This window comes from Littorina saxatilis, unplaced genomic scaffold, assembly GCF_037325665.1.
Source record: "Littorina saxatilis isolate snail1 unplaced genomic scaffold, US_GU_Lsax_2.0 scaffold_773, whole genome shotgun sequence".
In the NCBI taxonomy this organism is placed as follows: domain Eukaryota; kingdom Metazoa; phylum Mollusca; class Gastropoda; order Littorinimorpha; family Littorinidae; genus Littorina; species Littorina saxatilis.
The window spans coordinates 1-16,677 of record NW_027126787.1 but is presented as its reverse complement, the minus strand read 5'-3'; the positions used below and the strand labels follow the sequence as shown (position 1 = coordinate 16,677).

Below are 16,677 nucleotides of genomic sequence, written 5' to 3'. Positions count from 1 at the left end.
ACAACACCTGCACAAAAAACTGCGAGCCGTGCCCTCCCCCATGTGTCCCTGTGGAGACGCAGAGCAGGATGCAGCCCACATCCTGCAGAAATCTCCAGCCCCTGAGGAGAGAGATCTGGACCAGGCCGGTGCCCCTTCATGAGAAGCTGCATGGACCTGTGGAGGCTCTCCATAAGACCACCAGCTTCATTACCAGAGCTGGACTCCAAGTTTAACATTGGCGAACGACAAGAAGAAGAAGAAGAACTAAATCTGTTTTCTAAATAACATAGGACAATGAATGGGCTTTTCAGTCTTATAATTGCTTTTACAATAAATGGCCTCATCAAAATGATCTGCCCTCAAACGCGATTGCTTAGTTTGTTGTTGTTGACAGGTAGTATAGAAATAGAATATGAACGTTGGACATGTTTTAACTGCTAACTAATATTGACAAAACCACTGTATACTTCTGTGTCTGCAGACTGTTCCTGGCATAATTAATGTAAATGCTTAAAAAATTCCTTTAACCATTTTAAATATAAAATTTGTTGTTTTGTGCAAGGGAGGTTACACAGTGGCCACTACATACAGTGTTGGTAGTTGGCCCCTGAGCAAGCGTCAGCATCAGTGTTGGTAGTTGGCCCCTGAGCAAGCGTCAGTATCACTATCAGTGTTGGTAGTTGGCCCCTCAGAGAGTATCAGGGTCAGTGTTGGTAGTTGGCCCCTGAGCAAGCGTCAGCATCAGTGTTCGTAGTTGGCCCCTCGGCGAGTGTCAGCCTTAGTGTTGGTAGTCGACCCCTCAGCGAGTGTCAGCATCAGTGTTGTGTCAGCATCAGTGTTGGTAGTTGGCCCCTCAGCGAGTGTCAGCCTCAGTGTTGTGTCACCATCAGTGTTGGTAGTTGGCCCCTCAGCGAGTGTCAGCCTCAGTGTTGTGTCACCATCAGTGTTGGTAGTCGACCCCTCAGCGAGTGTCAGCATCAGTGTTGTGTCACCATCAGTGTTGGTAGTTGGCCCCTCAGCGAGTGTCAGCCTCAGTGTTGGTAGTTGACCCCTCAGCGAGTATCACCATCAGTGTTGGTAGTCGACCCCTCAGCGAGTATCACCATCAGTGTTGGTAGTTGGCCCCTCAGCGAGCGTCAGCCTCAGTGTTGGTAGTCGACCCCTCAGCGAGTATCACAATCAGTGTTGGTAGTTGGCCCCTCAACGAGTGTCAGCATCAGTGTGTGAGTAGAGGTCCTTGAACAAGGAACAGCAACATAGTCATAAGAGCAGAAGGTTTCTTGTATTAAATGTTAGCAACAGAGCAGTTTCACCACATAATCTTACAAGAAAAAGAGAAGACAGTGAGTAATTCTAAAACTTGCTCTTATTCATACTACACTTAGCAAACCATTTTATCTACAGGTACAAATTGTGTACTTTAAAAAAAAATCACTCCCGAATCATTTTGTTCAAACTTTCTACGCCATTAAAGGCACTTCACTTGGAAATGTGGCACACTCTTCCGCTGCTCAAAAAAGGATGCCCCAAAAATTTACCCGAAAAAACACAAAGTACCACTTAAAAATCAACTCAAGTTCAGGATAGACACAATAATAATAATGAAAATAGAACATTTATATAGCGCTTCTTCACAGCTCAAAGCGCTTTGGCAACGTTTACATACGTGAAGAAGAACATCAATTATCTGTCCAGAACAGGGTGTCTTCTTTGGTTAACTTTTGTACTTTGTGTTCTGCCATTACTGCTGATGCAGGTGTCAATCGCTTCAGCAGTAAAAAACATGAGGTCTTGCGTTAATTTAGAGGGGTTAAACAATTAAAAGAAAGCTCTGTATATCAGCAATGACTCAGTCCTTTAAAATGAATCAGACAAGGCTAACAATTCAGGAAATGGAACAAACCAACTGAATTACAAATTAGCACAATTTCTTGAAATCCCCTAGAGCATGTTCTATTCTCCTCACAATCTATGCCCCCCCCCCCCCCCCCACGTTAACAATAACAGCATAAATACATGTTTTTAGTACTAGTAAATTACTAGTTATTGTCACTTAAGAATCAGTTTTGTTGATATCAAGGAGTAGTAAAATTTAAAGTCAAAGTTTCAGATAAAAGTTTAAAAAAGAAGTCAAACACTGAAACAGCATTCTTTTGTTTTCCAAATGTTCTACAGAATTGTCAATGACTGAATGAGTATCATATTACAAGCATAACATATTTACCTGAAATGATGTCAAGTCTTTTCTTGCACACCACGTTCACTAAGACTTATGCTTTCATTGGCATTCCTCATTGTCTCTGCCCTTTGTTTGGTAACTATGTTGGTGTCCACGGGTAGAAGATGACACTGGAGGAGAGCATGGTGGTGCCTGCCCTTGCTTTGGTAACTGTACATGTTAGTGTCCACGGGTAGAAGATGACACTGGAGGAGAGCATGGTGGTGCCTGCCCTTGCTTTGGTAACTGTATGTTAGTGTCCACGGGTAGAAGATGACACTGGAGGAGAGCATGGTGGTGCCAGACGATGCAGACGGTGATGAAGTTTATTCTCTGGTGATACAAGAAAGAAAATTATGAGCGTTTGCTGAATGTTTCAGTGTTTGCTTGAAAGTTGAATGCATTTACAATTACCAGGTGAATACGCTGCACAGATCTGCAGTGCAGATGATACTAAGACAACACTGTCAGCACAGCTACCAAGTCAAACTTACAACGAGCACAGTCAGTATATAATATGGCGCTGATTAACAATAACAACCCATTTAAGTTTCAAACATGCCTTTTCTGCTCTAATGTTTTCTCTCTCATGCAAGCTGTTTTATAACCTTGACATTTTCTGCAACAACATTCCCAAACACAATCTGAAAAGTAGCATGCCTTGAAAGGAACATTTGATCAATTATGCTTTAGATCTATTCCAAACCTTACCTTTTTTCATCATGACAGGAAACAATGCTGACGTGTCTAGTTCACGTGTTGAGTTAACCTGCTTGGAGCACTGCTGTAGATATAGGGTGTGACTGTGAGTATTCAGGGTGTCAAGATGTAGCCAATGTCACCGTATATGAACAAGCCCAGAGGTCCTTGGATTGCAGGACACACCCAACTCTCATAAATCATGGTACCCTTTTCACACCCTGGCCATAGAACAACACGACACACGGTCCAAAGAAAGATGTTCGTCACCAACTACTTCAATGCCTGTTGAAGCCGTCACGGCGTGGCATCCTTCCTTGTTGATATTATACTCGAGCTGTTTTGTTTCGTTGACTGACTGATAGACTATTGCTCGAAAATGTGTGTAAACAGCACCACAAACACGCCGAAAAAGTGCACTACAAGTACAAGCTATCTGGAATTGCTCACGAGTACGTGTGGTTAGCCGCTTCCTGTCGGGTTCACACTCGTCGTGCAAGGCAGAATATACATTCGGTGAATGCAGCGAAGACTCGTTTCCTTGCTGATGTAGAATATGTCGCCGTGCATGGACTGACAGACATCAATCACGCAGAAAACGGTGCAATCATAGTCTTCGCGGGTGCTTGTAAGTGCTAAACTGCATACCGTCCACACTCTTGTCAACATATTTCAAACAGGAGTCCATGCTTTGACAAATGAAAGCGTGCGGCACTCTCCTTATCGTCTTGGGCATTCCGCGGATCCGTGCGGTGACGAAAATGTGTTGATGGCGCATGTTATATCGCAAAATGATGCACGAGTCGAGTCGACTCACAGTCTCATTTACGGCCGCCATTTTTAGGATTAAAATTATCTCCCTTGCAAGTTGGGGGCGCTTCTGTCTGCTCTTACCTAACTTAGGGCTGGGGGGGGGCTGTCCTAAAGGGGGGCTCACACACAGGTAGAGCAAGCGGAGCAAGGGTCGAGTATCGCAGCAGAGGCGGAGGGATGACGCTACTTCCGTTGCAGGAGTGGAGAAAGTGGTGTGTGCGGAGCGGAGCAAGGAATAGGACACGTTTCTATTTTTTGGCTCCGGTGCAGCGGTGCAGCCAATCAGCGCACTCATCACTTTCTCCGGAAATAGTAGTGTGACACTAGGTGGCATCCCAAATAACGACGGCCGCCTTTTTCGAAAGAACTTTTTCATGGATTTTACACAAGAATACCGAAACGGAAAGATAGAATGTGGTTTCCGCTAGATTTCAAGTCACGCTTTTCACTTTTCCGAGGAAGCCAACAGCTGAGTGTGAAGAAACGCTGCTGTTCAACTTCGAAATCTCCAGTCGCAGACGACCTTCGCTTTTGCAGTACAGTCAATGCAGGTGCAATGTTACTCATTTCGATCAGCTCGTTTTCGTATATATTTTTGCATTAAGATCATGTACAATGATTGGAATCAAAGGAGGAATGACTTCGGTATGCAAATGCGTTGGTTTGGCCGAAATCAATACAGCAGTAATTAAGCTAGGTTCTTTCTCGTCAGTTTGTTTTTTGCGACTGAAGTTTGTCTTCTGAATGTACCACTTGCTTGATTTTGATTGTTTGTTCAGCTCCTCGGCACAAAATTCATCATGCAAGATATCAATTTGTTGAATGATAACGGGATAAGTGAAGTTCAAACATGTATCTGCTTGCAAAAACAATCGCAGGGACAGATCTATCTGCTTCATTGACTGACAGATTGTCATTGAATTTCCAACGTAAAATGACTCGTTTGCAGACTCTCTAATTAGATCCATCGAGTGTTTGTGTTCTTAGATCCATTGGCTATGCAGGCTTTTTGCGATCATAACATTGTTTGGGTTTGTGCTGGTGCAATCTGCAGATCAGAGGAGATTGACCGCAGGGTGACGCAGTGTCAGTGATCAATGCAACTTGTGTTCGACACTCAATATTGCCTTCTACCAAACTCAAGGGCAAAACAAAAGGTACATGCTTGTGAATTCATATTATGTAATGTCTGTGAAGATTAACACCGTTTTTAGCTCTAGTCTGAGTGATCATGCTTATTAATATCCAATTCAAGTTACATACGATACATACTCCGCCCCAGCACCACCCTCACCCCATAGCACTGCTATTCAGATACTACAGTCCAACAACTAACCCTCTAAAAGTCCCCCCCCCCCCCCACACTCTCGGTGTAACATCTGTTGCTATCTGCACCTTTGTGTGGTAATGGGAAACTCGTGCTCAAATAGTTTCAGAACTGTTGATATTATAAGAGTTTTATTTACCAATGGTTCTCCCCTCCCTCCTTCATATTACACCGACACTCTCTATGCCCACCCTCCACCCCCTTCCCCCATCCCTTCCCTCTACAGGCACGTCTACTAAAGTCTCAGACGTGATAGGATTAAGAGGATGCCACAATGATCCGGGTAACTTTGCAAATAATCATACTGATATAACAGAAGAAAGTTATTCCACAGTCATTTCTACTTGTACATTACAGTGTTACAAAACAGGAATTTGTGCTAAGTTATAATCTACAAACAACAAAGACCCTCCAGCCCCCCCCCCCCCCCCCCCCTCCTCACCTGCAACATATACATGTTCATGTCCAACTTTCCCAGTGGCTCTTAATCTTATGTCTATGACTGTTGATATTGAAGAGTAGAAAGTGTTTAGTTTTCAATGACTAAATTTCCCCTCACACACACACACACACACACACACAAACACACACGCACATGCACATAGCTGTTGTCTCCTTCTCAATCTCTCTGTGTCTCTCTGTTTAATTAAAATATTTGGATCACTAACTCTTCACTGAGATTCAGTGTTATGTGTTATGTGGAGTAAGATTAGTGAATGTTGCTGCTGATTCTGTTGTTCTTACTGTTCTTCCTCCCTGCATAATCTTTTTTCTCCTTAAACAGTTTTTTTTATTACTACAGTGCGTCTATGGAGTGTACATCAGAGATGTGATGGGACCAAAAACATTCCAAAATGAAACAGGTAACTTTTTAAACTGGTCTTCATTTTGTTTATTGAGAAGTTGGTTCACATGATACATTTCAGAGTCGTCCTTTTAAATTCGTTAAATATTGCACCAGTCACTACATCTATAGATTATCAGATTAAGTTGTCTTCTTCTGCATTATGCATATGCAATATTCATCTTTAGTGCGCGCGTGTGTGTGTGTGTGTGTGTGTGTGTGTGTGTGTGTGTGTGTGTGTGTGTGTGTTTATTGGTTGAAGACGACACAGGCCCCTTCCCTCATTTGTTTATCTGTGTGCGAGACTTCGTGAGTCAGTTGCATAGGCAGGATAGCTAACTGAGTTGCCTGCAAGACCGTTAACGGCATTTTGCACTGTATATTTGCTGTACATTAATTTCAGCTTAGGTATGACCAATACCAAAAGTTACAATGTTGTAGGTGAAATGGTCTGTCTTTTGGGCTCTTTCCAAAAAGGATCCGAATTCGGGGATAGACTCAACCGTTTCGGGTTTTATATGGAGCCGTACACTAATTAACCCGATTTAAGCATTAAAGAATTTAAGAGTGTTAGTTTTGGAGGGTATAAACTATGTAATTTAAATGAAAATTTCAATAATAAATTTTCCTATAATTAATATACTCACCCAATTCTCATTGTTTATACCCTCCCATCCTTCCACGCTACTTAATTTCCTATGGCGTCTTTTTTTTTTTAGCTTGGTTACCACCCTTTCGAGGGAAGATAATTTGAGTAGTTTTTCGACATCTAGCATATGAGATCTTAGTCAACACTTGTATACACAAAATCCACTCGGACAAGATCAACAAAATCTTACGATCTTGTTAACTCATTGGAGACGTAATGTTTTAATCCTTTTTTTGTTGTTGAAAATGTGCTGAAAAAAGAAGATTACAGCTAGATCAAAACTCAAAAGTGTTCCAAATTACCCCTCCATTTGACCTGTGAACTCGCCACTGTGTTGACCTTTGTCATGCATAAGATATAGTTAATAATCGCCAAATATTAACTAACTAGGTCAACAGGTCAAGAAGTATTAAGCATTTTTGTGGGCTGCATTTGTTTCATTTGTGTCACCCTTTATGTTTATACTTTTGCAGGCTGGTGTGGAGTTCTGATGTTGCCAGGGCGATGGAAGACACATACATAAGACATATAAACAAGCTTCCCTGTGAAGTGTTTTGATCACAAATCACCATTATTTTACACATTTATGCATATCTATTCTCAGCTCAGATTTGTGCTTTGAAATTGGATGTTTAAGTACTAGCTAAAACCCTGAATAAAGTCTTCGCAGTACATGGAATGGGATCAAAAGTGTGTGTGTGTGTGTGTGTGTGTGTGTGTGTGTGTGTGTGAAAACAACATTCAAAAATGAGGGTGAGATAAAACATAAAAAAAACTACAGCACAGATACTTTTTTGTCTAGCGTCAAGGACGGATCCAGGGGTGGGTTCCTGTCACCCCCCCGGCCTGAACATGTATCTCCTCCAAGGGTGAAAATGAAATAAAAATCAATAAATCATGACAAATATTCGGAGAACGCGCCAGCTAGATTCCACATATTCTCATCTACATTTCAAAACGTCCAGACCTCCCTAGCGCCCTCAACTAATGAACCCCGAACACAATTGGGGGCCCCCCCAACCTGATACGGTCCGGCCATGAGCGTTCTATATCGTCCTCTTTAGAAACTTGTTGCGCTGTTGACACACGTACGTTTCTATTTGCAAACATCCATAAAGTAATATTTTGTTAATCATGTTTAAAACATTTCTTCTGAGTAGAGTGAAGCTAAATCAAACCACACACAAAATAAAATAAAAACTAAATCTAAATCAAAGCCATATTGCGCGTAACATAAAGCAACAGTCTAACCGTCTGCAAGAGAGATTGTTAGTAGTAGATCTAAAAAAAAAGAATGGATACCATGGAAGCTAGTGTAACTATACACATTGAACATCTTTGAATCTTCGGATATAACTCGATAAAACAAACAAGTCGCGTAAGGCGAAAATACAATATTTAGTCAAGTAGCTGTCGAACTCACAGAATGAAACTGAACGCAATGCCATTTTTCAGCAAGACCGTATACTCGTAGCATCGTCAGTCCACCGCTCATGGCAAAGGCATTGAAATTGACAAGAAGAGCGGGGTAGTAGTTGCGCTAAGAAGGATAGCACGCTTTTCTGTACCTCTCTTTGTTTTAACTTTCTGAGCGTGTTTTTAATCCAAACATATCATATCTATATGTTTTTGGAATCAGGAACCGACAAGGAATAAGATGAAAGTGTTTTTAAATTGATTTCGACAATTTAATTTTGATAATAATTTTTATATATTTAATTTTCAGAGCTTGTTTTTAATCCGAATATAACATATTTATATGTTTTTGGAATCAGCAAATGATGGAGAATAAGATAAACGTAAGTTTGGATCGTTTTATAAATTTTTATTTTTTTTTACAATTTTCAGATTTTTAATGACCAAAGTCATTAATTAATTTTTAAGCCACCAAGCTGAAATGCAATACCGAAGTCCGGGCTTCGTCGAAGATTACTTGACCAAAATTTCAACCAATTTGGTTGAAAAATGAGGGCGTGACAGTGCCGCCTCAACTTTCACGAAAAGCCGGATATGACGTCATCAAAGACATGTATCAAAAAAATGAAAAAAACGTATGGGGATTTCATACCCAGGAACTCTCATGTCAAATTTCATAAAGATCGGTCCAGTAGTTTAGTCTGAATCGCTCTACACACACACACAGACACACACACGCACACATACACCACGACCCTCGTTTCGATTCCCCCACGATGTTAAAATATTTAGTCAAAACTTGACTAAATATATAAAAAGAACCAAAACTTAAAACATGTCCCAACAGTTGTTAGTCCACCTCTCTCTTCACCCGACCCCCACACTCACATAGTTTGTGTCTGAAAAGCTCTAAAACGCACTGGCACACACGCACACACACTGACTTATACAGAGTCCATTATAGAAATATGTTCAGTAATTGCGATAAAAGACAAGACTTTTGTCTCCTTTGGTAAACATCACGGTGTTTTTTTCCCGCCACTGCTTATCCACGTGTAAAAATATTTCCCATCAGACTGCGCGAGTGGAGAAACTACGTCATATCATAGGGGAATCCCCTACCGGAGCAGGATCGGAGCAGCCTGCTCCGGAACCGGAGCTTGTGTGTGAGAGGGCAGGTGGAGAGCGGAGCAGGATCGGAGCAGCCTGCTCCGCTTACTCCGCCTGTGTGTGAGCCCCCCTTAAGATAAGAGCGACATAGGAGCGCTCTTTGGCCAAAGAGCGGTCCGTGAAACGCACCTATCTTAACTTTGCTCTTAACCCCATCTTGACCCCTTAAGAGCTCCTAAGTTAGGATAAGAGCGGTATATGAAACCGGCCCCTGGGCGTCTAATATGGACCAGTGAAGCGGCCTTCACGAATCCCTGTAAAAAGCCCCCTATAGTCTATACTTCAAAATAACATGATACAACTTAGTGTGCAAGTCAGACTACTTAAAATATGCTTGAGATTTATCTGTTTCGGGTTGATGAGAGCATTATTTGAAACACACCAGGAAACTAAAGAAGATTATCAAAAACAGAGTGAAAATAAGTAAAATTATCAACTTCCACGAAAAAAATACAATTTGTTATATTTTTTTAAATCTCGAGAGCTAGTTATAGGTTATTTCCAGCAAGCTTCTTAATAAATTATGAAAATAGCCTTTAGCTTTTATTTTCTTCGATTTGTTGAAGGTGATCCACATTAGGGGACTCACACATACTTTGAGATTTTGCTATTATTTTTTGTTTGCAGTAGAAACTCGGGGTCAACACTGCTAAAATGAAACAAATACAGTCTTTGCTGTCATCTATTGCAATTATTGTGTGATAAAAGCTTTGGCTGTGGACCGAAACGAGGCCGTTTTAGGCGGCAAATTTAGAGTCGACCCTGCCAAAAGTGAGAAAAAAATAGAAAAAGCCTCACAGTTTTGGGGTGTTTGTTTCTGCAACTGTTTTGACATGTGCAAGTTATCCAGAGACTAGAGAGGGTGAATACAGCCAATGGAATTGTTTTGAGCGCTCTAGCGTCGTTAGTTTGTCAGAACAGGAGGTGGTCCATATTAGGAGCCCTTCCCCCAAAATAAAAGCTGTCTGCTGAACAAGGAAAGATACACACACACACATATTAGTGAACACACACACACACACACACACACACACACACACACACACACACACACACACACACGGACACACATATATATATATATATATATAAACACACACACACACATACACGCCCACACACAAATACTCTCACACACACACACACACACACACACACACACACACACACACACACAAATACTCAAAAACACACACACACACACAAGCACACACTAACATAACACCACCACCCCCCCCACACACACACACACACACACACACACATCGTCTTTCTTTTCAGTGAAAATGAATTTCTCAACAACCAATCAACCGGAGGATTTCAACGACTACACACAACCTTCATCTACTCTACTAACCACAATGATGCCACTGCCCATTGACGTCATCGCGATCACGGAAGAAGACGACGAAGAAGAGTTGTCTCTTCTCCCTGTGCCTTGGATAGTGGTGGCCACAGTGTGTGTCGGTGTTGCCGTAACAACGGCAGTGGGAGGGAATATGCTGATTCTACTGTCCTACTGGAGAGACCCGTTGCTGCGGGAGGTGAATAATTTGTACCTGGTGCACCTGGCGGTGTGTGATTGTTTGATGGGTGCGATCAGCATGCCTCTGTATCTCGTTTACACAGGTGAGTGTTCTAAAAAGTGAGCTTCCATTCTGTTCTCATTTGGTCGTCCCTCTGGTTCGTTGTCCTGTTCAAAATGATTTTGAATATATTTGCAATGTTGGTTGTCATTTGTGACCCTCCACCACGGAATGAGTCGCATGTCACCTTTGCATGATTTTCATATTTTTGCATTTTCCTAAAGAGTTTTTTTATGCTCTATCCAGTGGTGAAGACCGTTTTAGAAAAGAGCGAACACTGTTTGAGTTATAAGCCTGTGACTAAGGTGACACTCCCCGGACTTATATTAAGCCTAGCGCAGAACCGCGCGAGGTGACATGCGACTCATTTCGTGGTGGAGGGTCACATTTAAGCTCAGATAGTTTCAGAAGTTTCATCGATGCTGATTATTTGTGACAATTGATCTATCCCAAAATACGGGTCAAAATCACGTCAAAGTACGACAGAAAATTGCGAAAATGACACTTTTCTGTTTTACTTGTATTGTTAAGATCAGTTGACTTGATGTTTAGCTATAACTGTGCTTCAAAATACTAACTTAAACAAAAAACACCCACAAAAACAGAATGTTTATGTTTAGAATTTGGTCAAATGCCAAGTAGGCTCGCGTCACAATTTATCACATTCGTTTCAGTCCTGAAAGTCCCCAAAATAGTGTACTAGCATTTGGATAGTGATTCTGAAAACGTGCTAGCCAGAGAGCAAACTTACTAGCCAAACCAACAATTTGTTTCAGAAACTTTATGCCCAAAACCATTCTGATAATCATCGCTCCACGATAACACTCATGGTCTCTCTGACCGGATGCATCGTTACTGCGCGGAATTTATCAAAAATAAGAATACAGAGTACAGAGTTATCTCCCAACTAAGACGAAAGTGATTGCAGATTGGCCGACTTTGACAGTGATCTCCATTATGTTCTTCACAGTAATGATAAAGACATCGTTCCAAGGTTAACCCTTACACTGGTGCAATTCCGTGACACATGTTACTCAGCCACTGGTGAATTAACAGAGAGAAAAATAAAGAAAATCGGTCATATTTTAAAGAATGTGTTATCTTTTTGTGTGCATATTTGAAAAATACATTTTGAATAACAATTGTACAGAAATGAACAAGGAACAACACAAACACAATTTTAGAGGGTTAGTAGCAAACTGTAATTGACGCACCTGGAGAAAATGAAGGATGACAGGTATTTTTTCAGAAGGAAGCTGCAGTTAATCATAAAGTACTCCACAGTCACCAACAAAAAGATATTCAGTCATCACACACTAGTACAGTATCTCAGACTAAGAGTCACAAGTATCAGTATCTTCCTTGGTAGCTGTAGGTATGAGTAATCCAGGTAAGAATCCAGGTGAAAATAGCCTTCACATCAGAAACGTTTCAATTGGTTGTCCGTGTAAGTGCAGGTACATGTACAACAAAAAACAATTAAGTAGAAGTGCAATGCCAAGGCACTGCAGACTCCCAGCGAAGGTCAAATCCGCTTCTTCTCGCTCTCTCTCTCTCGCGAATATCAGGAATAGTTAAGAACATTTACGAAAGTCTTGCGACCATGTCCCGATCATTGTGAATTATTGGAAAATGCTATTCGCAAGGGCAATTCAGCACAGTGTAAGAGTAGCTTGACCGTTTTTAGAAGAGGTTCGGGCGAGTTGACTGATTACAAATCAAATCAAAATCAAAATCAAATGATAACTTTATGATCTCATATCTGATAAATTACATTAGTGGTGCATAGCATGAAGACAAACTGAACACTACAACGTACATTGTTAACATCAACATAAGTATATTTACGAATACGATTCTTATCTAACCAAATATCTATCTGTGAGGTACACTTTCGTTCTTCGTCTTTTTCATCTTTCTCTTTTTCTTTTTCTTCCTCAGCTTTTAATTTGTTCTTTGTTTTTCCATCATGCCATCCACACTTGCTTCCCGAGTCTATTCTTGTATGACTCATTGCTGTTCGTTTCTCAGACCAGTACCTATCTTGTACCAACTTGCCACTTCTGTTGGCAGGATGACAATAGGCAAAACAACTACTTCCAGTACCTATCTTGTACCAACTTGCCACTTCTTATGGCAGGATGACAATAGGCAAAGCAACTACTTCCAGTACCTATCTTGTACCAACTTGCCACTTCTTATGGCAGGATGACAATAGGCAAAACAACTACTTCCAGTACATCGCTCTGACTCGTCACTGCTGAATGACACTAACCGCTGCCTGGCAGCTGCCAGTCAACACCTTATCTCTGCTCAGATCAAAGCGCTTGATCGTAAATGACGTGGTCTTACGGTCAAACTATGCACCCTTCAGCGACAACTAGTCACTGTCTTTCCTCCTCCCACTGTCCATGTTGTGAAACAGATTGTTCACACGCACAACCAGATGACTTCCAACAACTGCAAAAACACTAAGACTAAAACACTGTGTGCACTCAAAGACACTACACCTGCCTCTGCCCAAAAGCCTTCATCCCCCCAATCATCGTCTGCGTCTGTCCACTCTGCTAACGTGGATCCCAACCCGCGCGTAGTTTGTATCCCAGATACACTTACTTTATCAGAGGATGAACGCTCAGTCCTGTCCAAAGGACTCAAGTTTGTTCCTTTAACCAAAACCACAAACAAGTACAAAACACTCCTTGACTGTGAGCGTTGTTTCCGTACTCTCAGATGGATGGCTTTGTTAGGTTCAGTCCCTGGAACTCCTACATCACAGGACATCTTCATTCAACTCTTCCAACCAGGCAGCCGCAACCTTCCATCATGTGGCAAGTCTGCCTATGTTGAACTATACATTTCACAATGTCAGGCAGACATCAAAGCTCTTAAACCCAAACCCATCAAACAAAGCAACCTCTCTGAATCAGAACTTGTCGCCCTCAAGTCCTTACAACAAAGATCTGACATCGTCATAAAACCAGCAGACAAAGGAGGGGCTGTTGTGGTTTGGGACCGCGGCATGTACATCCAAGAAGCCAATCGGCAGCTCCACAACACAACTGCTTATCAATCCCTAATGGAACCAACACTTCTGTCAGACAAAAAACTCATTACCCAGACCAATAAAACTACTGTCACACAAAACAAGCTTCCTCCTACTGCAAAACACTTGAACAAGTCTCAAGTTCAACAACCCAAATTGTATCTCTTGCCCAAGATACACAAACCTGACTCTCCAGGCAGACCTATTGTGTCCGCTTGCAGTTGCCCCACTGAGCATCTGTCTCAGTGCCTCGACCATCTCTTGCAACCAATCGTTCAGACACTGCCTTCATACATCAAAGACACCACTCATGCGCTTCACCTTCTGGGTGAAATCAACAACAACCCCTCTTTTCATCCCAACCTTCTGTTCACCATGGATGTGTGTTCTCTGTATACATCCATCCCTTATTCCGACGGACTACAAGCACTTCAGTTCTTCCTGGACAATCGTTCTGTTCGCGATCCACCCACTCCGATCCTCCTCCGTCTCGCGGAGCTTGTCCTCACGCTCAATACTTTTGAGTTTGATGGACAAGTCTTTCATAAGATAAGTGGTGTCGCCATGGGCACTAAAATGGGACCTTCCTATGCTTGCCTATTCATGGGCCACCTGGAATCCCAGATTCGTTCCACTTACACTGGACCTCAGCCTGAACTGTGCAAACGCTACATCGATGATTGCCTCGGTGCCACCTCTCTCTCGTTGTCTGACCTCACTGATTACATACACTTTGTCAGTAACTACCATCCCTCCATCAAATTCACCTTTGATATCTCTCCTTCCGCAGTCGCCTTTCTGGATTTGAACATTTCCCTGTCTGATAGCATTCTTTCCACCAGTGTTCATTACAAAGACACTGATGCTCACACCTACCTTACTTTCCATTCCTCTCACCCTTCTTCCACCATCCGGAGCATTCCATTTTCCCAGTTTCTCAGACTGCGCCGCATCTGTTCTGACACAGATGACTTTGAAGAAAAAGCAGCAAAAATGTCTGACTTCTTCCTTCAACGTGACTACCCATCCAGCCTCTTGAATGTGGCCTTAAATAAAGTTCGCCGCATACCGAGACAAGTAGCTTTGCAGCCATCATCCACCTCAGACAGATCAGACAGACCTGTGGCAGTTCTGACCCACCATCTTCACAACCTACCTGTTCGCCACATTTTGAAAACCAATTGGTTCATCCTTAAGTCTAGCCCCTCTGTTGGTGAAACTTTCAGCCTGCCACCCTTGTTGGCCTCCCGACGGGACTGCAACCTTCGAGACTCCCTGGTTCGATCCTCTCTTCCTTCGCCAGTTCCCCTACAACCCGGCACACACGCATGCCAGAACCCTCGTTGCCACACCTGCCCCCACATTTGCCATTCTACCACTCTGACCGGCCCCCAAAAAGATTTCAAATTTAAACGCATGTTTTCTTGCACCAGCCGCAATCTCATCTATGCCATATCCTGTCTCAAATGCCCCAAAGTACTCTACATTGGTGAGACCGAAAGAACCCTCTCTACCCGCTTCACCGAACATCTGGCAGATATTCGGCATCGCCGCTGTAGGTCTGTTGCCCAACATTTCAACAGCAGCAACCACACCTCCCTGGATGCACGTGTGAAAGGTGTCTGGCAAATGTACAGCACCTCCACAGACAGAAAACAAGTAGAGTTTGATTTCATATTATCCCTGGGCACATCCACACCTGACGGTTTGAATGCGAAAATGTGATATACATGTATTCCCCAAACATACTGTGGATTTACGGAACGTGTGTGTGTGTGTGTTTGTGTGTGAATGTGTGTGTGTGTGTGTTTGTGTGTGTTTATGTGTGTGTTCATGTGTTTGGTTGTGTGTGTGTGTGTGTGTGTGTGTGTGTGTGTGTGTGTGTGTGCGTGCGTGCGTTCGTTTGTTTCCCCCCTCACACACACACAAACACACACACACACACAAACACACACACACACACACACACACACACACACACACACACACACACTTTTAAGTGTACAAGATTCATTCAAAATTAAACCTATGTTGAGTTATCTTAAAAATCTACAACTACAACAAAATAAATACGTAGTGCTACATGATCAAAAAAACACGTACTAATTAAATTCTTTGGGGAATCCACTGTATCTTAATCTAAACGTAGTAGCACGAACATGCACAACACATATATGGTAACTAATTGAATCAAAGTGAGTGAATGAGCTTCTAGGCGCTGCTTTATCAAGTGCTTAAGTTCAAAGGCGACGCGAAATAGACAAAACGTTCAAAAACGACACGTTGCATGAGGGTAGCAACCCAATTACGCTTTCAATGCACGCACTTGTACCACGTGCAGGCAGACCTCATGCACGGTAGCATTATTTCAAACGCAAAATCTTAAGTGGAATAATAGACCCTATCGGTATTCCAAGCTCTCGTGATCTCTCGCAAACTTCAGAGCATAGCAAAGCATGCGGTACAGCGATCTCGTGCGAGCTGCACAAGCCAAGGTTCGAAGTTCTCGCGATGTTCAAAGCATAACAAAGAGCGTGTCTCGCGAGAGCTGCTCAGATACCGAAAAGGTCTATTGTGTCAACGGTCCCTGGGCATCTTAATCTGAGATATTATTCCTCTAACGTTGTTGTTTGTTTATTGTTTGAACAGTGATGGACTGGACATGGCCGCTGGGAAAAGTGATGTGCCAGGTTTTTCTGGTGGAAGACTTTACCCTCTCTTTGAATTCCGCTATGATTGTTGTTCTGGTGGCCTATGATAGACTGGCACTGGTCAAGCTGGGGGTGGACTATAAGGTGAGTATGTCTGCGTGTGTGTGTGTGTGTGTACGTGTATGTGTGTGTGTGTGTATGTGTGCGTGTACGTGCGTGCGTGTGGCAATTCCACAGTTTGTTGTTTTCTACCATAGTCTGGCACAGGTCACTTAG

The 16,677-nt window shown here is 42.4% G+C and overlaps 2 long non-coding RNA genes across 2 annotated transcripts; one reads left to right on the top strand and one right to left on the bottom strand.

The window, feature by feature from the left end:
* Positions 1-731: 731 nt before the first annotated feature.
* Positions 732-3,816, bottom strand: LOC138955279 (uncharacterized). Its single transcript, XR_011452172.1, has 3 exons — positions 2,912-3,816; positions 2,207-2,533; positions 732-1,218 (listed from the first exon to the last, which is right to left on the bottom strand). It is a non-coding gene; the product is annotated as an uncharacterized lncRNA (long non-coding RNA).
* Positions 3,817-3,912: 96 nt separating this feature from the next.
* LOC138955278 (uncharacterized) lies at positions 3,913-7,208 on the top strand. Its single transcript, XR_011452171.1, has 4 exons — positions 3,913-4,263; positions 4,767-4,869; positions 5,842-5,902; positions 7,006-7,208. It is a non-coding gene; the product is annotated as an uncharacterized lncRNA (long non-coding RNA).
* The last annotated feature ends 9,469 nt before the right edge of the window (positions 7,209-16,677 follow it).